This window comes from Myodes glareolus, chromosome 9 (genome assembly GCF_982192425.1).
Source record: "Myodes glareolus chromosome 9, mMyoGla1.1, whole genome shotgun sequence".
NCBI classification, from domain to species: domain Eukaryota; kingdom Metazoa; phylum Chordata; class Mammalia; order Rodentia; family Cricetidae; genus Myodes; species Myodes glareolus.
Genome location: NC_142034.1, coordinates 19,322,341 through 19,344,317, shown reverse-complemented (window position 1 = coordinate 19,344,317; position 21,977 = coordinate 19,322,341). Strand labels below are relative to the sequence as shown.

Sequence of the window (21,977 nt, the reverse complement as noted above, 5' to 3'; positions counted from 1 at the left end):
TAGTCATTGTACTTATTGTTTATAGTTTTTATATTAGTTATAGTCTTTTTTATTTTAGACAAAAAGGGGAAATATAATAATACTTCATTTGTATTTTAATAAATAAACCTTGCCTAAAGATCGGAGAGTAAAACAGACCAGGCAGCAATGACACACACCTTTAATTCCAGTAGCCACACTAGTTTGCCTTAGAAACCAGGCAGTAGTGGTGCACACCTTTAATCTCAGCCCTAGAGAGGATTACAAGACAGGAGGAGACAGGTTTCAATCTCAGTTTCATTCTGGGATTCCTGGAGGCAGGGCTGCCATTTTGGACCAAGGTAGAGGTCAGAGCCAGTGGCTGTCTTGCTTTTCTGACCTTCAGGTTGAACTTCAGTATCTGTCTCTGGGTTTTTATTAATCGTGCTACAGACAACTCACAACTGTCTGTAACTCCAGTTCTGGCACCCTTACATACATGCAGACAAAACACTGATGCACATAAAATAAAATAAAATAAAATATAAAAAGAATGTGGTCATGGCAGGTAACTGTGTGGGGGTGTAGCCGCACGGAAGCTGCGGCTGGCTGTGCTTTGTATTTTAGCTGCTCAGAGCAGTTCCCTGCCGTCCGCCCACCGGAGGTGTCGCGATCTCTAAATTCTCAGATAAGATGATTTATTCTTCTTATCATTCCCTCAACAAATATTTACTAAGCACCTGCTGTGACAGGCCTGGGTTCTGCAGAATCGGTGATGAGACTTAACACTTTCTCTGCCACAATGCTTTCGATGCAGTACTGTTAAATAAGTAAACACAGTAAGCAGTGACCCGGGAGGACTCCAAGAGCGCGTGGGAGCGTGTAAGGTCTCATCCTACCTGGGACGCTCCTGAGAAGGGGTGATGACGTAGGCTGAGCTCTCCCAGCCAACAGAACCTGGGCTGGAGATAAGCGTGTAGGAAGTTGTTCTGGAGGCGTTGGGGACTGGCGCCAGTCACAAGGAAAAGGCAGAAGCAAGGCGGGGCAGAGGAGAAGTTAGGCGGAATGCAGTTTTGATGAAAGCCTCAGCTAACCCCACGGAGCTCAGGGCTAAGGTGGCTTTTCAGTACCATCTCGGTTACATCAGTCCTTGGCCGCTGGCCGAGCCTTGGATGAAGCTGCTTTCCGCAGCTGAAGGCAGTCTCTAAAGAAAGCTGACAGCTGAGGTATCTCCAGAGCATTTTCTAGAGCCTAGGACTTGGGAGGTGCCTCGGCAGACCAGCTGTAGGGGAGCAATGCGCTATGATGCCCAGACCGCCATGGTAGACGTTAGTCGAATGCCCGGGCTGGCTCAGGTGCTTTATCTGGGACACCTGACTGGGTGTCCACGTTACTTCTTGTGTGGACGTGGGGTGGCGTGAAGCTCCCAGACATAGGAACAAGTTACTGCTCTCCTTTATTGTCTCCTTCACTTTTTCGGGTTCCACGGCTGTCTGGTTACCATTTCATGTCTCAGGCACAGCATCCACTTTCCCTGAATTACACGGTCCACTTGCCCTGTATTCTCGCACGATGTTTGGGATAAGGTGGGAGTTGTTATTATTCTTACCCACTCATCCAAACTATCAGGAGGTCTTCACTGTTGCCAAACTTCCCACTTCCGGTCTCCATCCTGGTCCATGCTATCGCCGGCTCGCTCATAACTGCTAACATCATTTTGTTTCTGAAGTGAGGTAGCCGGTAACATGGAGTTTCGAAGAAGACAGGTGACTATATAAATAAACAAACACATAAAAGCAGAGGAAAACTCACAGAGAGAGGATCCACTGTGGACATTTTAGAGAAGCCCCGAACGAAATATATGGATGAGAAAAGTGATTTCAAAGTTTAAGAAAAACAAAACGCTAAAATCTGGTGTCCTAGACCATGCCTTTAATCCCGACACTTGACAGGCAGAGGCAAGAGGATCTCTGTGAGTTCAAGGCCAGTTTGTTCTATATAAGAGTTCCAAGCCACCCATGGTTGTCTCAAAGAAAGAAAAAGAAAGAAGGGATAAAACTGAGCAGGGCAGAGAGTCCACACAGATAATCTCAGAACTCAGGAGGCTGAGGCAGGAGGATTGTAGTGAATTGAGGCCAGCCTGAGCTACATAACACATTCTGATCTCTCAAGACCAAAATGATAAATAAATAAAAATGGAGAGGCAGAGTTTTCCTGCTCAGTCCAGAAAGTCTGGATTTGTGTTACCTTGGGCCTGGTTTGGTCGACACTTAAGTCCCTAGCCTCCTACATCTCATGGGCCCCTGAATTTCTAGTCAAGTCACCTTGTGCTTGCTTCCGATGGCTGTGGAAGGGTCCTTTCTCAGTCATTTATTGCTACTTCTTCTCCCTTCTTTGAGACAGAGCCTCCCTTATGTAGTCCAGGCTGTCATCGAACTCATAATCTTCCTGCCTCAAACTTCTGAGTTCTAGGCTTAGGGAGCTTCTAGCTACTTCTTGTGTTTGGGCTTGGGTCTTTGGCTAGGAGCAATGCCATGATGTCTCAGACCAAGAGGGTTTGTCAGGAAAGGGGGGCAAGTGTTTCCTTGGGCTCTGTATAGCCTGGAGCTCTGCTCTCTCATGTGGGCCCATTCGCCACACTGATCCTGACATGGCCTGTACCTTCTCTTCCTGGAAGTCAGTTGTGCATCTCAGGGAAGGCTGTGGCAGAAGAGATGAGGGAGAAGAAGACAGAGGGGGGCTGGGGCAGAGTAAGTGGTGAGGAGTGGAGAAATGAGGGTCAATGAGGTAAGAAGAGTTGCAATGGAAAACGGGAGAGGCTGCTGCTGGCTACATTTGACGGATTAATTCATTAGCCCACACTCACAAGCTCAACCCTATTACTATTTGGGGTGGGAGTAGGGGGACAGAATTTCACTGTACATCCTCTAGCCTAGGTAAAACTTACGGTCCTCTTGTCTCAGCTCCCTGAATGTTGGGATTAGGGATGTGTGCCACCTCACTTACCTTTATTATGCCCATTCTCCAAAGGTGACAGAGACAAAGTGAGTCATGGAACTTGCCCAAAATCTTACATCTTGTGACTGGCAGGGCTGGGGTTTGAACTTGGAGAGTCTGGCTCTACACCCCAGAGGAGGATGGACATCGTGAGGAGGTATGGACCCAGCATACAGCAGGCACTGAATGGTGTTGAATAGACAGTGGGAGTAGGGTATGGCCTGATGCTTACTGGCTGGCTCTTTGTAGAAGACACCAGCTAGCAAAGTGTCTTATTGTTCTCACATGGTGACCCCTCAGCCACTTCCATCAAGGCCCCACAGTTCACCGCCAATTTCACACCAGCGGCATGAGGAGGAAGGTGGCTGGGCTGTGGGCGCAGGGCTCACATTTGCTGATCTCCGGCTCCTGGGCATGTAGCCTTTCCCCTTTGCAAAATCAGGCTCCTAAAGTTCTCATATGTTGGGGGGGGGCTCTCAGAGATCTCTGTGAAGATGAGATGGCACGGAAGCCCCCCCCCCGCACAGAGCCGTGTCACTGCTGGAGCTCCTTGTCACAGGCCCTACTGTGCAGGTGGCCACTGGGGTCTTGGCGGTGGACAGAGCCCTCCTTGTCCCTGATTTATCTAACTGGGATCCTCTTACAAGCAGGGAGATTCTGTAGACTAGCTCACTCCATCTCCTACGTGAGCAGACAGAAACTCAGGTCAGAGGGGACCCGGAGGCCTTGCAGGATTCTGCAAGGCTGTCAGAGCGGAGGGGCCTCTACACAGAGAAAGAGGGACCCAGGGGCTCAGTGTGGTTCAGAGCCCCTCCTTCCTCCGCATGACTGGGATTTGTTGCCCTCTGTGGTCGCTACATCGCTTGCCAGCCACAGCCTGACCTTGTCCACTTGGAGGAGAAAAACAGGAAATTGGGCTCTGCCAGGAATTGGGACCCAACCTTCCTCAGCTCGGGGCTGTAAGGAGGCCGCGTGAGGGGATTTGGGGAAGGACATGGGGCCGGGTGTGGGGTGAGGTTCTCAGGCTTACTGGAGAGGCCTGGCCCTGGCTGAGAGCTTCAACTCCATCAGGTGAACTCTGGCTTTGTTAATCAAAACAAGAGAAGGTTGTGAGTAAGAAGTTGCTTGTGTCCTTCCCTTCGCGTGTGAGGACAGAGTCGTGGGAACCAGGGTCACATCTGACATTCACTGTTATGAATTCTCTCACACATTGAAAACACAATTAAAAGGGTCTGGGGGACGTCCCAGGCCATAAAGTGCTTGCCGTGCAAGTGCAAGGGCCTGGGTTTGATCCCCAGGACCCAGATAAAACCCAAGTATGGTACCCGGCATGGTGGCACATGTCTTTAGTTCCAGCACTGGGGAGGCAGTGGCAGGTGGAACTCTCTAAGTTCAAGGGCAATCTGGTCTACGTAGCAAGTTCCAGGACAGCCAGGACTACATAGGACCCCATCTCAAAAAAACAAAACAAACATGCCAAGTGTGGTGGTAGCACACACTTGTGATCCAGCACGGGAGACATTTATCCAGAGTACTGGATCCCTGGACTCGCTGACCTGCTGGCCTAGCCTAATTGGTAAGCCCTAGGTCCCAGTGAGAGACCCTGCCTCAAAAAAACAAGATAGAGAGCTACTGAGGAACAACACCCAACAAGGTCTCCATCCGTATACAAACAAATGTGCACATGCAGCTGCATACAGACATGCACGTACATGCACACATGCCCACACCAATGAAAAGTGCATTATACAGGAGTCAGTGAGATGGCTTGGTGGATAAGGGAACTTACTGCCAAGTCTGATGACCTGAGCTCAGTCTACAGAACCCACATGGTGGAAGGAGAGAACTGAGTCCTGAAAGTTATCCTCTGACCTCTACATGCAAGCCGTGGCATTCATACACACACACACACACACACACACACACACACACACACACACACATGCACGCACACACATTCATGCATGCACACATGCACACTTACCCGCACACAGCTCTGTAGCTTTGGAGCCTGCCCTGGAACTAGCTCTTGTAGACCAGGCTGGCCTCGAACTCACAGATATCTGCCTGCCTCTGCCTCCCGAGTGCTGGGATTAAAGGCATGCACCACCACCGCCTGGCAATAATTATAATTTTAAAAGTTAAAATATATTATATAAACATGTTGGTATAAAGGTAATTCCCCCCCCCCAAGAGATTGGTGGATCCTGTACACTATGCCTTCTGGGTCTGATGGAGAAGTCAGCCCCATGGGAGATGATCCCAGTATTCTCTGGCCCCCTAGAAGTTGTGTTATCCACAAGTCCATAAAGCACAGAAGCCCATCCCCGATGTCACAGGGGGTGTTGCTCTACCCAAAGCATAGCCTCACTGAGCCTCAGTTTCTCCCGCAGGGTGGAGAATATGGAGCACCTGCTTCCTGCTGCTCCTTGGGAGTAGTGTTTGACCAGGGCCTGACCTGAGGAAGCCTTGGCTCTTTTTACAGTGTGTGAGACTCTGAGCTCATACAGAAGAGAACCCTAGCCTTGGGGCATCTTGCTTTGGGGTGTGAAGATACCCTCACATCTCCCATGACTTTTTTCTCTCCTGCCTGTTCCTCTTGGACACCTGCCTCAGAGCCAGGCATCTATCATCAGTCTAGTAAATTGGTTTGATCCAGTTCAGAATCCAAGTTCTCCCCAAGGCTCTGACAGCCACTGCAGCCTTTGAGAATGTCTTGTGAGGTTACTCACCTTGTTTTCCTGGGGCTGGGTGCCCTGTCCAAGGTCTAGAAGGTCCAAATATCTAGAAGAGACAGAGCCGGGACAAGACTTGAGATCTGTCAATTCTGGCTTCAGGTAGTAGATGCCCCTAAGGTGTGTGTGCCGTTGGGGCACTTAGCTCTTGTGACAAGGTCAGAAGACTTGGAGTAACCCTAGGAAGACTTAGGACCTTGCTAGGCTACCTGGATGGGTGGCTTGAAGGCGTCCCAGGTCTCCTTGTTGTCTATATGTCCTTGATGTCCTGTGTGTCTTTGTCCTGTTTGGGGCTGGGGCTGCTCAAGGCAGGGACAGAACCCTGGGCTCTCATACCTAATGCTGAGCTAGGCTATCTGGATGTAGCCTCTCCTTCCTATGGTCCTGCTCACCTTTACAGCTGGGCTCTCATTGGCACCACAGTGCAGGTAGAGTCTACCTTCCAGGTACAGAGTCTGAACAGGCAAGTAGCTTAAGATATAGCTACTGTTTTATAGTAGACTCCTAGGGATGTTGTTAATTTGTGTGTGTGTGTGTGTGTGTGTGTGTGTGAGAGAGAGAGAGAGAGAGAGAGAGAGAGAGAGAGAGAGAGAGGTCTCGTCGGTGCACATGTGTGAGCGTGTGCGTATGAAGGTCAGAGGTCAATCCTGAATGTTGTTCAACAGAAACCGTGTATCTTGTTTTCTGGAGACAGGCTCTCTCTTCCTGGGCCTGGGACTCTCTGATTAGGCTAACTGGCCAGGAGGCACCCAGAATCTGTCTGCCTCTGATCTAAGGTCTGATTAAGTGTGTGCCGCCACACATAGTTTTTTACATAGATGCTGGAAATCATGCTTACATGGCAAGCACTTTACCAACTGTGATATTTTTTTAATTAATTAATTTATTTGTTTATAAAAATTTCCACTAAACTGTGATATTTCTCTAGCCCCATAATTCTTATTTATTTTTCATTGTTAGTTTTGAGGTAGGACCTTTATATAGCCCAGGTTGGTGTCACATTCATTATATAGTTGAGACTGGCCTTTGGCTCCGGATCCTTTGGTCTCCATGGCCCAAGTTCTGGGAATTATAGGTGTGTACCATCATGCCTGGCAATTTTTTTTTTTTAGACAGGGTCTCACTATGTTATCCTGGCTGGCATGGAACTCATGATGATCTGGCTGCCTCTGCTTCCTGAGTGCTGGAATTAAAGGCACGTGCCACCATTTCCTTTTAGAAAACAGTTTGCTACCTTTAAATCTATGTCATTTCACAAATAGAAATACGGTCAAAAGTCATCTCCTGTATAATGTTCCGGCAGATTTTGGCTCAGCTGAAAGAATCCTGAGTGTTAATTGCTTAAGTACCAAGGCTGGACTCAGGGCCTGCAAGAGACGTGTATGGTGAGACCAACTCCCGTCTGGCGCTGGTCTGGGCTAAGGTTTTAATTTCATGGAGGTTTCAGATGGAAGCTTTCCAGCTCCTCTGGCTGAGTTAATCCACTTTGCTGCCTCCTTATTTCCTCATTTCCTGAGAACCGACCGAGGCTGGGTGGCACACATGGTCCTTGGCCCGTCAATCCTTGACTGCGGCTCAGCTCCTCCTTTGCTGGGAAGGCTGGGTGAGGTGGCAGGGCCTGTCATCATGCCGATAGATACTGTGACAGAATTTGCTGTTGGTGGAGGAGCCTTGAGGACTCAGACCTCATCCTGTCATTGCTCTCCTGGTCACTTGAGGGCCATGCAGTGGCTCTCCCAAGGGCACAGGGTCTGAGCAACCTTGATTCCCTTGGAATCAAGCCGGCTTTTCTCCTGGTCTCTTTCCCTCACTTCCTGCCACTTTACTGAGGCAAGCACTGAGACTTCTCCCAGTTCCAGCCTCCTGTTGGTTTCCCTTACAGCCTTCAGCATGGGGAGCTGATCCATTACTGTGTGTGAGCTTGGGTGGACAGAGTCCTCTGTCCTCTGGTTCAGAAGGTCTCTGAGGTCACCTCCTAACCTGCCCAGCTCACCACTTCAGAGTGCCAGGCCCCCTGGAGGTACCTGGCCAAATGGATTTGGTGAACATTTCCTTCTTGGAGAAAGGGCTTAGCAGAAACACTAGTCTGGAGAGTCTAGGTTGGTATTTCATCAAGGCACGTAGTAGCTCAGCCACTTGAGTCCAGGTTCACCGTGGGGATAATGAGCCCAGTATGGTGGCTCTCATCTGTAATCCCAGCTCTTGGAAGGCTGAGGGAGGACATTTGCTACATATTTAAGGCCTACAGTCAATCCCAAGCCAGTCTAGGCTACAGAAAGAGCCTCTGCGTTAAATAAACAAGCAACATGGGGATCTGAATTCCACTTAGCTTCACAGGCAGCTGCGGAGAGAAGAAGGCAGTTCATACACAGCCCTCGGCAGGACGCCTGGTGCGGTGGGGACACTGCTCTGGTGACAAGATGAGTGAGACCCACAGGACAGGCGACTCAAGACAGGACAGAGACAAGGTCAGAAGCCTGACCCGCCTGAACTGGCAGAAGAGGACAGATCTGTGCTGTTGGCTCAGGCCCCATCAAGTCAAATGAGCTGGAGAAGATGCTCCACTGGCCTCTGGTGGTGGTCAGGAGGGAGGGTCTGGGGGGCAGCACAGTAAGAGAAGAGGGAAACCAGCCAAATAACCTGAGTGAGACAGGCCAGGTCTCACTCTTACAAACCCATAGAAAACCATGTAGGCTTTTTTCCACGGTAGCGCAGAGCCACTCTAGCTGGAAGTGGCAGGCTGTGAGCGTGGTGAATCTGGTACCACGGACTGGGCCACTTTGCTCTGTTCAGGGAATTCCAGTTGAGCTTAATCACTTGCCCAAGGTTCCCATTCCAATCTTCAAGTGACTATCAGAAATTGAATTCTAGGCCTCAGTTTACCAATCTGTAACATGAGGAAAGCTACTCCTGCTAGGTGTACTGATGCACACCTGTAATCCCAGTATCTGGAAGGCTGAGGTGGGAGGAGTAAGGGTGGCCGACCCAGGCTACATGGTGAGACTGTGTCTCGACAAACAAAACAAAAACCAAAACAACTCTTCTGATGAATTGTGGGAAAGCCAATCAAGGGTAGCGATGAGCAGAAATGGCCTGTGGTGCCTGGCACTGAAGATTGTCATGTCCTATGTGTCACCAAATACTAGTGACCATCAATGATAAGACACATCTCACTTAAACAAAATAGTTTGAGGTGTGTGTGTGTGTGTGTGTGCGCGTGTGTGTGTGAAGGCATGCATGTCCCACAGTGTGCCTGTGGAGGTTCAAGAACAACTTTTGGAAATTGGTTCTTGCTTTCTACATTTTTGAGGCAGGCCTCTCGTTCTGTTGCTTGCTGTGCACTCTGGGCTGGCCGTCCTGCAAGCTTCCAGATGATTCTGCCATCTTAACTTCACATCTCCGATGTAGGGGTGCTGGGACTACAGACACGCACCACCACGTCCACCTTTTTATGTGGATTCCTGGGCGCAAACTCAGGTGACCGGAAGTAGTTTTGCCTGGCGAACTCTCTCCCGACTCACACCTCACCTTAAAAGATATAAGCAGGGGCTGGAGAGATGGCTCAGCGGTTAAGAGCACTGACTGCTCTTCCAGATGGACCTGGGTTCAATTCCCAGCACCCCCATGGCAGCTCACAACTGTCTGAAAATTCAGTTCCAGGGGATCTGACACCTTCACACCAATGCACATAAAATAAAGATAAATAAATCATTAAAAAATTTTAAAAAAATAAAAGATATAAGCAAACATGGACAGCGCATAGCCCTAGGATCGAGGAGATGTGGTTTCCTTATGCAGGCCTCACAGAGAACTACAGTGTAAACACTGGTAATCAAGACAAGTTCCTGGACGTGCTCTGTGTGCCAGGAGCAGAGCCAAGCCCTTATAAATATTTACCAATTAACCCTAAAGTAGTCCTGCCAAGACATCCGTTCTTCAGATGAGGTCTTAAAAGGAGAGGGGCCTTGCCCTTACCGGCGATCCTACACCTTTGCCTACATAAACGGTAGACAGTTATTCATCACCTGCAGTCAAAGGACCTCCTCCCTTAGCTGGCTCTATCTGCTTCAGAATCCTTTGACTCCATGGTTCTGAACTGGGCTTGGATCACTGGGGAACTTTAAGAAACCCTGAAGCATAGCCTCCACCCTGAGAGATTATGATGCAATCAGACTGGGGTATGACCAGGACATGGGAACTTTTTGAAGGACCCCGGTGACTCTAACGTGTCACCAAGAGAGAGAGAACTCCTTTAGTGGTGGCGTTAGAGGCTTCCTATCCTCTCTCCGGTGTCTTCTCGGCTGCTTGAAACTCAGCCGATGGAAGAAGAAATCTCTTGGTGGTGCGCGGACTGTAGATGACATAGAGTGTGGAGAGGAAGAGCTCACTGACCGCTCGTGCTATTGTTGAAGTCTCTTTGGCCTTCCGAGTAAGCTGGGGAATTGAGCTAAAGGGCTGGTCCTGGGAGGGAAAGGGAAGTGGGTGGAATCTGATGTCTGGAGACGCCTGTCCTAATCTTGGCTTTGCTCTACGTGTTTGGTGTGTGTGTGTGTGCATGCATGAGTGTGTGTGCTGGGGACTAAACCCAGGGCCTTGAGCACTTTAGACAAGCACTGCTCACCACACCCAGCTCTGACCCACAAAAATAAGGACAAATCCCATCCCCTCCTCCTCCGCTTTCCAGTCTCTGCCACCCTCTGTGCCAGGACAGGACAGTCCCAGGAGAGCTCGGATCAGGCTTCTAGCAGCTTCTAGCCTGCGCATCTACACAACGTCCCCAGGGCCCATCGTGCCCTGCTTTCTGATGTTTATTTGTTTAACACAACTGAGTGACTGCAGAGTTTCCTTCCCAGAAGACACCGCTGTGCTTGGAGGGCTATGAAGCAACTCAAAGTAAATTTACGAGGTGTCGACAAGCCGAGGCCATGAGAGCAGCATTTTACCACAGAGTCTCCTGTGTGATCAGCTGGAGGCTTATCTTCAGTAAGGGGAGAGGGCTCAGTGTTTCCTTTCCTTTGCAGCTCACCGTGGAGGCACTGTAGTTCAAGGGAACTCTGTCTGCTCTTGTTCCTCTGCTCACTAGCTGATTGACAAGGTTTTTATAGCACTTGGAACAGAGAAGAAATGGAAATTCCAAGGAAGAGCCGGGAGACTTACAAAGGGCTTCTAATGAGATACAGGAGTGAGTGAGTAGCAGCCGTGGCGCATCCTGGAGTCAGACAGAAGGGCGTGGCCAGGAAGTTGTTCCTGGGTAACTATTCTTGACTTCAGATGTTTTTCCAAAGTCAGGGCTGAGGTCCTCACAGCCCTGGAGCCTCATCAGGCCATGATGATTGCACAAGCCACCAACATTTAGCTGGAGCCCAGTCAGGCCCCAACCCAACTCTTCTGAACGTTACAGCTTGCACATTTGAGGTCAAGCTCAATTGGATACAAAGAGGAAGGATATTCCCGAAAGGGCAAACTTTTTCCAGGAACACTTTGGCACAGAGCCCTCCTCACCCTTTCACTTCAGTTTGTGTTTGGCAACACACTCAAAGTGAGGAATCAGAAAAAACAAAACACAAAACAAAACACAAACTAACAACAACAACAAAATCTACTCAGGGGGCTGGTACCTGCCACACAAGCATGAGAACCTGGATTTGGATCTCCAGTTCCCACATAAAAGCTTGACCCAGTAGCTTGTATCTGTAACCCCAGCACTGGGGGTGGAGAAGATATGGGGGTAGGGTGGAAACAGAAGGATTCCTAGATCTCACTGGCTAGTCAGCCTGGCTAAATGGGTGAGCTCCAGTTTCTATGGAAGACCCTCTCTTTCTCCTCTGGGCTGGAGAGATGGCTCAGTAGTTAAAGAGCACTTGCTACTCTTCCAGAGGATGGGGGTTCAATTCTCACCACTCACACAGCAACTCACAACCATGAGTATCTCCAGTTCCAGGAGATCCAGTGCTCTCTCTAGCTTCCTTGAGCTCCGGGAACAGAGGTGGTGCACAGACATACATGTAGGGAAAATACTCATACACATAATAAAATAATTAAGGGAAAAAGAAACAAAGAAAGAAATTCCTGTCTGAAAAAATAAGAGCAGCCAACAAAGACACCTGATGTCATGAACTTCTGGCCTCTACTTGCACATGCACACTCATGCACACACACACACACACACACACACACACACATGTACACACACATATTCTCTCCTCCCATGCTGCTCTGAGTCCTGGGATAGCTTTCTTCATGAAATCCACCCAGTTGACAGGAACTTGCAGTGACTGAGTTCCCTTGTGCCTCATCGTGGGTTAGATGCTCTATAGGAGCTGGGAGGTGAGGAAACAGCATCGAGCCTCTTCTCCATGGGGCTCCGAAGTCTTTGCTTCTCCAGAGACGGGTTCAGAGGTGAGGGGAAAGGCTCTGTTCCTCCTCTGACCTGGGACACAAGCGATGGGGACAAAGACCGTAGGCCTGGACTGACTACACAGATAGGCTGGTGCTCAGGCATAGCCACGGGGATTAGTAAGCACCTCTTGTACTGTTGGGTCCCACCTCTATGCCACTGGCTGCCTGGCAGGTTATCTTATCAAGATGACTTCCAAATATTCATCTATCCTGACTATTGAGTTTGGCATACCTTCTGAAAGTTTTGAAGGGAGATGCCTAAGTCACTCAACCCAAGTAGAGGCCCAGGCCAACTTTGGATGGATAGAAACAAGTACAGAAACAGTTCAGGCCAGAGGTGAGTTCTGAGAAAAAAAAAAATCCCATGAAGCTGCAGGGACGGTTAAGTCCTTCTGGGGCTGAGCATCCCAAAGTGTGTCACGGAACATCAGTGCTGTGGAGTGCTTCTCCAAAACCAAGGGAAGTGTGGACTACAGAGTTTGGAAAACAATGCATGCCTTAACTCCCCGGTAGATATTCACTGTGGATACGACCAGGCTAGAGGCTCTGAGGTTGTTGGATTATGAAATGTTACTTTTCTAGTCCAGTCAACTTGGGCAAGTCTACTCTGTGTGTTTGTTTACTGTGCTGGCTAGTTTTATGTCAACTTGACACAAGCTGGAGTCATTTGGGAAGAGGGGCTCTCAACTGGGAAACAACTTCATAAGATTTGCTTGTAGGAAAGTCTATAGGGCATTTTCTTTTTTCCCTTCCTTCCTTCCTTCCTTCCTTCCTTCCTTCCTTCCTTCCTTCCTTCCTTCCTTCCTTTCCTCCTCCTCCTCCTCCTCCTCCTCCTCCTCCTCCTCCTCCTCCTCCTCCTCCTCCTCCTCCTTCTTCTTCTTCTTCTTCTTCTCCTCCGGTGAGGGTTTCTCTGTGTATTCTGGCTGCCCTGGAACTCGTTCTGTAAACCAGGCTGGCCTTGAACTCAGAGATCCACCTGCCTCTGAGTTCTGTGATTAAATGGGTGTGCTACTACCACCACCTGGTCCTGTAGTGCATTTTCTAAATTAGTGACTGATATGGGAGGGCCCAGCCACTTGTGAGTGGTGCCACCCCTGGACAGGTGTCCCTGGGGTGTATAAGAAAACAGACTGAAGGAAATGGAGAGAGGAATCAGAAGTTAAGATCACTGGCTGCTCTTTCAGAGGACCAGGATTCAATTCTCAGCACCTACACAGTGGCTCATAGCTGTCTGTAACTCCAGAGGATGTGACACTCACAAGCAGACTTACATGCAGGGAAAACAACAATGCACAAGAAAGAAAAATGTAAGTCATTAAAAAAAATTGTCCCCACCTTTAACCCAGTACTCAGAAGGCAGAGGCAGGTGGATCTCTGTGAGCTTGAGGCCAGCCTGGTCTCCAGGACAACTAGGGCTGTTATACAAAGAAACCTTGTCTCAAAAAATCAAAAACAAACAAACAAAAACAAAAAAACAGACTGAGTAAATCATGGGGAGTCAGCCAGTAAGCAGTATTCCTCTGTGACCTCTGCATCAGCTCCTGCCTCCAGGTTTCTGCCTGACTTTCCTGGGTAACGGGCTATGAGCTGTAAAATGAAATAAACCCTTTCCTTCCCAGTTGCTTTTAGTATTTTATCACAGCAATAGAAACTCTAAGACATTTTTTTTTGAGGCAAGGTCTTACTAGGTAGCCCTGGCTGGCCTTGAACTCACAGAGGTCTGTTTGCCTCCTAAGAGCTGGGATCAATATCCAGTGTTTTAAAGGGAAGTGAGGGTGCTCATCACAGAATCTCTTACAGTTGTTAGCTGGAGCCTTCCGACCAGGTACAGTCTCTGGGGCCCAGGACCCTGGAATCTTCTGGTAGAAAGTGACAGACATCTGATGTCCACCTCTGGACTCCACGTATGTGCGCGTGCACACACTTGACTTCACACATACATGTGCATGCACACACATGCACACACACACACACACTTTGAACTCCAGATGTGCACACAGGCACACACACACACACAGGCACACACACACACACACACACACACACACTCATGTGGTGTAATACTTTCCTCTGAGATTGAAACATTGCATCCCGCAGGAAAGCTTCTTAAGCAGGAAGGCAAACAACTTAAAAGAACTGGAAGAAGTCCCTGAAACTGACCAGAATCAGCAGGCCCTTCCCTGCCCTAGTAAACAATAAAAGCTGAGAGTCTATCTCAGAGAGAGTGAAGTCAAGTGAAGCTGAAGACTACCACCTGCAGTCAGGAAGAAACAAACCAGCTGAGCTACCTGGAATTGGTTTGGACCAACTGAGACACCTGGAAGGGATACTCTTCAACCTGCTGAACTGCTTGCAGGCTGTGCAGTGTTCTCCAGGTTCCTAGCTTTGTGAACTGCCACCCATGCTGGGGTGGTCCTTGGTGGTGCAGCTATGTTTGAATAATTTCAGCTCCTGTAAGTAACCCCTCACCCATATTCCTGTAAGTAACCCCAGTAAAGCTCATTGGTTCACCAAGCTGAACTTCGGTCTGCCATGGGTTCCCTATCTAGGGTGAGTAGACATTTGTGTTGGGATTCCCCAGGAAAATCTTGCCACAAAAACATGTGCACTTCAATCACACACACACCCCCAAAAAAGAAATCTATTCATGCCTCCAGCTCATTTCATGAGGCAAGTAACACCCCAACATTAAAACCAGGGAGAGCCATTATAAGAAAACTAGACCAAGCTGTGTTATTATTATTACCAAGGTGACTCTTCAGCAAAGCACTATCAGTCCAACCCAGCCGCCCGTGAAAAGGATTGCACTCCATGACCAAGCGTTTTATCCCGAACTCAAAGCTGACCTCACATTCAGGAATCAATTGATGTCATCCATCACGTCAACAGGATAGAAGACAAATACCATGTAATCATTTCACTATCTACTGAAAAAAAGAACCATTGACAAAATCCAATACCCTGTCGTAACGAAAGCATCCAACAGACCAAGAACTGAAGAGCAAGGAACTTCTGCATTTTGATAAAGGGCACTGAAAATGAGAGAGGGGATGGAAAGAGAGAGAGAGGAAGGGAGAAGCCACATATAAACAAACTAACACTAACACCATACCTAATGGTGAAAGATCAAATGCTTTTCCCCTCATTTCAGGACTAAAATAAGGATTTACCTTTAGGAAGTGAAACCATCCATATTTTCAGATGACTTGATCTTTTATTAGAAAATAGAAGATTAGAATAAGGAACCCATTTTTAAAAAAACACAACAACCTCTTAGGGTGTCTGGGAGGTGGTTTCAAAGTAAAGTGCTTGCTGCAGAAGCCAGAGACATAGAGTGCAGACCCCCAGCACCTATGGAAAAGCCAGGCATGCTGGCTCGAGGCTCTAACCTCAGTGCTGGATAGGTGGGTGGAGACGGGACTCTCCCTGGGCACATACACACCTGAACTGTGCAGACACCACACACGTGCACACACACACACACACACACACACACATACACACACAAGCTTGGACACACACCACAGACACATACACACAACCTCTACACAAAGACACACCCAAACAAACTATTAGATCAAAGTGTGGCGACACATGCCTCCAATTCCAGCACCTGGGAGCTGAGGTAAGAGGGCTGTAAGTTCAGTACGACCTGGGGCAATGACCCCAACACTGTTAGAACCAATAAGCAAGTTCAATGAGATCACAAGTTTCAAAAATCAGTTGTGCGCTGGTGGGATGGCTCAGTGCGGGGTAAAGGTGCTTGCTACCAAGACTGAGGATGTCAGGTTGATCTCTGGGCCCCACATGGTGGAAGGAAAGAAAAGACTCCCATAATTTGGCCTCCGACCTCCACACATGGGCTGTGACACAAGCATGGGCCCGCAGACATACACGCTACCCACATGTGCCCACACAGAGACACACACGATTAATGTGAAATAAAATTTTAAATAATACTAAAACCATTTTAGCGTCAAAGCGCACCAGTGAGAGAGGTTTTCCCCTGTGGCGCTGTTCAGAAAAGCTTAACTTTTCTTTCCTTCTGGTCCTTTTGGCCACTGGCCAAGGCCTGGGCATGTTTTCCCTGACATTCTGGGCTTTCTTACTCATCAGCTCTCTTTTTCTGCCGTGTCTCTGCTTGCTGACTTCCCTTACAACTGAATTTCTCCCACCCTCTTCTCCATCCACCCTCTGCTCGGTGGCTGCGGACGTGACAGCTTGCCTGCCCGGTGTCTCTCTTAAACTCGAATGAAATTTCCTCAAGCTTAAAAAAAAAAAAAACAAAAAGTGGAAGGCAATTTGTAGAAAAGGAGAAACTGCAAATCACATATGCGATTGATGACTGCAAGTAAGCATCTTATTTCATAACAATCATTATTTATGCCTTTCTTCACTTCGAGATTGTTATTGTTTGCTTGCTTTTGAAGCCAGGTGTCTATCCCAGACTGACCTTGAATTTGCTAAACAGCTCAACTCTTGGTCCTTCTGCTCCGATTCCTAAGGACTGGGATCTGCAGATGTGTTCCACAGACCAGTTACATCAGAGCTGGGTGTCAAGGCCAGGATTGTATGTGTGTTAGCTGTCTTAGTTACTGTTCTATTGCTGCAGAGAGACACCGTGACCAAGGCTACTTACCAAAGAAACCATTTAATTGGTGACTTCTTTACAATTTCAGAAGGCTAGTCTATGCCCAGCATGGCAGGGAGCATGACAGCAGGCAGCTTACACCTTATCTGGAAGTTGGGGGCAGAGAGAAAAGGACTGGGCCTGTTGTGAAATTTGAAACCTCAAAGTCCACCTCCAGGAATACACTTCCTCCAATGAGGCCACACCCCCTAATCCTTCCCCAAACAGTTCCACTGAGAGCCAAGCATTGAATATATGAAACCACAGTAGGCAAGCACTCTGCCAACTGAGCTGAGTTCCCAGTTCTTTGGATTGCTTTTTTATTTGATATGTATATCTGCAAAAACTTTTAACATTTACTTATTCTCTGCTTGCTTTTTTGTTTTAGGTTGGGTTTTTTTTTCTTTTTTGAGGTAATTATCTTACTGTGTAGCCCAAGCTGACATTTGAACTCACTATAATTCTTTGCCTCAGACTCTTGGGTCCTGATTACAGGCATGTGCCTCAGACCAGGCTTTCTGCAGAGCCTTTCCAGTCTGTGGTCCTGGGCGCTCCCAGCTTTCCACACTTATCCATTTCTGAGCATGCAACTTGCTGGCTGTACTGATGAACCTGACGGCTTCCTCTAGGTCTCCTGAAAGCATGCGTGGACCACGCACTTTTGGAAGCTTCGGGTTTAAGCATTGTCTGTTCACTTCCAGGGCAGAAGGTGAAGATCTAGCTCCCTGTCCTCCCCTCAGCTCTTCCTGTCCCCGGTCCTTTTCTAATAACTCTGTCTTATTTTGGTGAACTGTATGGAATATGGATTTTTTATAAGATTTAGTTTCTTTGTGTAGCCCTTACTGTCCTGGAACTGGTCTGCGAGACCAGGCTGGCCTTGAACTCAAAGAGATCCGCCTGTCTCTGCCTCTCAAGTGCTGGGATTAAAGGTGTGTGCCACTATGGCCTGGACATGGATTGTATCTTAATAAACTATTACAAAAAGAAAAAGAAGAAGCTCAGAGATGAGATTCAGTTGCATCCCTGATCCAGTAATCTGGTCAGTTCACAAACAGCAGCAAACACATATCTGCACTCTCGCTTCCTCACGCTTTCTCCGGCCCTGCCTTTCCTTCCTGTGACCTCAGGGGCAGAGCCCAGGAACCCCATCTTATCCAGGCTGGTGCTCAGGCTGGGCCCTCTGTGTGCTGTGCCTATGCCTCTGGCTGCTGTCAAGTGTCCCGTCACACCAGTGAGCATTTACTTAGCATCTGTGTTCCGCCAAGCACTTTGAAGCAAAACAGATCCAGGCATTGTCTTCATGTCGCCTGCAGCTTCCCTCACGGGCGAGATCAAACATCATTTAAGGTTCATTCAGCTGATTTAAGAGAAAAATCGAAATGCAATGGTTTATGAGAAATAAGATTGAATTTACTTCTCTCACACAAAATAGAAGTCTGAAGGTCGTCAGCCCAGGCTGCTTTTGCGGTTCTTTGGGACTATGGCTGACTTCTTCCAGAGTGCACGTTCTACTAGGTGGAGAGCTGACAAATAGAAAGAATGGTTTCATTGCAGGTAGAAGGCAAAAATTGCTATTAAAAAAGAAAAAGTAAAGCAGGTCAGAAGGCTGGGTGTTTGGGTGGGAAAGGAAGAGGGAGTGGGGAGGACTTGGGAGGAGGAATAGAATGACGGCATTACGTATGTTTTCTCCATAGAACACTGGTGTGGAGGAGGATGAGGCCAGAGGATGAAGAGGTGGAAAATGGTGTCTGAGTATAGGACGCTACAACTGAGAGACCAGAGGTGGGAAAGGCCTGGTGTAGGTGGTGTGAATGGGCTAGAGTTCACCCTGATTTGGAATGGAGTAACAGATCTTTGGAAATGAGGAAGTCATATGACCGAGAAGCCAGCATTCTCACCCAAGCGAGGTGAGATGGTGAACATTGACGGGGTGGACGGTGAGAGGAGACTGCCTAGGAGCCTGCGACAGTGAACTGAGAGGCCAGTCAAGAAGGGACAGCGTGATGAGGAATGGCGCAGCCAGGGACTGTAAAACTTCAAAAGGGCTATAGTTCTTGAGTGGGGAGAAGAGAAAATGGAGACGAAGACAGCATCTGCCTGCTGTCCCTGCTGCCTCCAAAGCTGGAGATCAAGAGAGAAACCAGCATCCTTTGGTGAAGGTGTCCTCTTGGGGGAAGTTTGGGCTCTGTTAGAGCCAGGAGGTAGGCGAGGAAGTTTCTAGAAAAGAATGAGAATGTGTTAGAGCTTCAGGGAGCCTAGAGGAGGAATTGAGGGGGGGAGAAAGGTTGGCCATCTCAGCACCAGCAGCTGGGAAAGGATGCAAAGCCGAGGCTCTCAATGGTTTCTTAAGAAGGGAGGTGGCCGTGGCTGCAGAGACTGCTCAGGGGTTAAGAGCACTTGTTCTCCCAGGGGACCAGGTTCAGGTCCCACACTCACATGGTGGCTCTCAACTGTCTGTGAGATTAGTTCCAGGGGTTCTGATGCTCTCTTTGACCTCCTTGGGCACTGCATGCATGTGGCACACATACATACACGTCCTGATTGTGTTCTGTCTTTTATGAAACAAGTTCTGTGATGAGAACTTTCAAGGAAAAAAAATGGAGAGGAACTGGGGGGATGGCTCAGGTGGCTGAGAGTTTCCCTTGCTGGCAAGAGGGCTTGAGTCAGCCCCTTCCCCCCCAAAAAAAACCCACATAGGCAAAAGAAAAACACTCATATCAAACACATGTCAAACATGCGAACATTCACACACACACACACACACACACACACACACACAAAGTGTGAAGGAAACAGTGAACATACATGTTACATACCTATCACCTAAATCTTATCAACAGTTTGCTCTAATTGCTTAATCATATTTCTACACATCCTCCTCCCTAGCCGTGTATCCAACCATCCATCATTCACTTTGTTTTCTGTCTTAACTGTTTCAAAGAAAGTCACAGACATCAATGTATTCTGTTTCTAATCCCCTCAGGATACCCACCATTGGAGTTCAGTGGCTCTGTGCATACATGTGTGGCTCCAGCTCTGGGCATCACGTATCCTACACCCCTGCCCCTGAACCGCACTCCAGTCCTCTCTGTAGCTTGTTTCTAAGGTGAAAAATCACATACAGGAAGTGTACAGATCTTATTTCCACAGTCGGCAGCATATGCCTGCACCCATGTCACCGAAGCTCCTATCGAGAGACGTTGCGAACACTCCAGGATGCTTCTCCGGCTGACTCCAGGCTACTCTCATCTCTTTGCCCTGTGTTGGTTTCATTTGTGTTGGGTCTTCACAGAAATTGAATCAGGTTAGAAAACCTCTGTGTCTCTTTAAGTCATCCCCGTAGGACATTCGTTCGTGTTGGGGCTTGTGTTTGGTCATTGACCTCCTTTATTGCTGAGTCACACATCCATCAGAAGATCCTATCAGGAGAATTTCCACTCTCTAGGTAGTCACTGGGGCTGTTCCAAGAAGAGATTGAACACAGAAAGTTTTAACCGTTCTTAGATGCGTCTTTCAATTAGGTAAAGACCTAAAAGTGGAATCGCTGACTGTTTATCGGTTTAGCTATGAAAGAAACCGCCATGTCTTTATGTAGAGCGTCTCTTTTCACAGACTTACCCTTACCGACGATGCACGAGAAGCCCCAGTGTGCACTTCCCGCCAACACTTGGTATCAACCTTTAATCCTAGCTATCCTGGTGGGTGGGTTTGGTGTTTCATCGCAGATTTTATTTTGTATTTCTCCGATGACAGATGATGTTGAATGGTTTTCTGTGTGTTTCTTGGCCATTGGTTTATCTTCCTCTATGAAGTTTCTATTCTAACATTTTGCCCATTTTAAAGACAACTCTTGATCTTTTTGTTACTGAGTTATAGGCATTCTTTATGTCTTGTTTACAAGTCCCATTGCTTACAAGTCAGGTATACCTTTCAATTACTTTCTCCTAGTGCAGTGATTATCAACCTGTGGGTCACAACCCCTTTGGGGGATCAAATAAACCTTTTACAGGGGTTTTATATCAGCTATCCTGAATATCAGAACTTACACTACGATTCATAACAGCAGCAAGGTTGTAGTTATGAAGTAGCCAAGGAAATAATTTCATGGTTGGGGATCCCCACAGCATGAGGAACTGTGTTAAAGGGTTGCAGCATTAGGGAGGCTGAGAACTGCTGCTCTAGTGTGACATTTGTCCAACATTTTGGGTGATGCCTTTCCTCTTTCAGGCCAGTAGATGAGTGTCATTTCGATTCTGACAACCTGAATTCGATTCCTGAGACCTATGTCCTGGAAGGAGAAGGCTGACTGACTCCTTTTGTCCTGTCCTCTGGCCTCCGCATTCACTGTGACATGTACACACACACACACACACACACAGAGAGAGAGAGAGAGAGAGAGAGAGAGAGAGAGAGAGAGAGAGAGAGAATAAGTAAGATAAAGAAATAAAAAATTTTTGAAAGAACTTTTTAATTTTGTTTTTGTTTTGTTTGTTTTTTTTTTCCCCTTTGAGACAGGGTTCCTCTGTGTAGCCTTAACTGTCCTGAAACTCGCTCTGTAGACCAGGCTGGCCTCGAAATCACAGAGATCTGCCTGCCTCTGCCTCCTGAGTGCTGGGATTAAAGGCGTGCGCCACCATAACCCAGAGAACTTTTTAGTTTTGATGAAGTCTAATTTGTCAATTTTGAGAAGAAATATGTGTTGATTCTTGTGACGCATTTTAGGTCTCTTTGCCTATTTGAAGTCCCAAAGAAAACCCCCTGCATTTTCTTCTAGAAAAGTCACAGCTTTAGTTTTTGGTTGATTTCTAAGATTTTTATGAATGGCGTGAGGAAGAAGGTGCTGATGTTTGGTTTTGCATGTACGAGCATGCAACTGTTATAACAGTCTGTGGAAAGATTTTCCTCCTGTGTGTGCATGTGTGCCACACGCACACATGTGCAGATGCAAGAGTTAGAACCCAAGGCCTTGCATATTCTGGGCAAGTGTTCTGCCACTGAGCTACATCCTATGCTGCATTGGGTCTCCCTGAATATCTCTTAGCAACCTTTCTTATTCTTTACTGTAGAGGTCCAAGGCATCTCTTGTGAAACTTATTCCTACGGATTTTGAGTTTTGTTAAAAAATACTATTGTAGGGCAGAAGGAACTCAGCATGTAAGGTCATTTGGTACCTAAGCTTGGTGACCCGAGCTCCATCCCCAGTAACTATGTGGTAGAAGGAGAGAACTGACTCCTGCAGGTTGTCCTCTGACCTTTAC

At 47.8% G+C, this 21,977-nt stretch overlaps 1 long non-coding RNA gene across 1 annotated transcript; it reads left to right on the top strand.

Moving 5' to 3' along the window:
• The first annotated feature begins 9,650 nt into the window (after positions 1–9,650).
• On the top strand, positions 9,651–21,580 carry LOC146893318 (uncharacterized). Its single transcript, XR_015003439.2, has 3 exons — positions 9,651–10,119; positions 14,187–14,542; positions 18,414–21,580. It is a non-coding gene; the product is annotated as an uncharacterized LOC146893318 (long non-coding RNA).
• Positions 21,581–21,977: the final 397 nt, after the last annotated feature.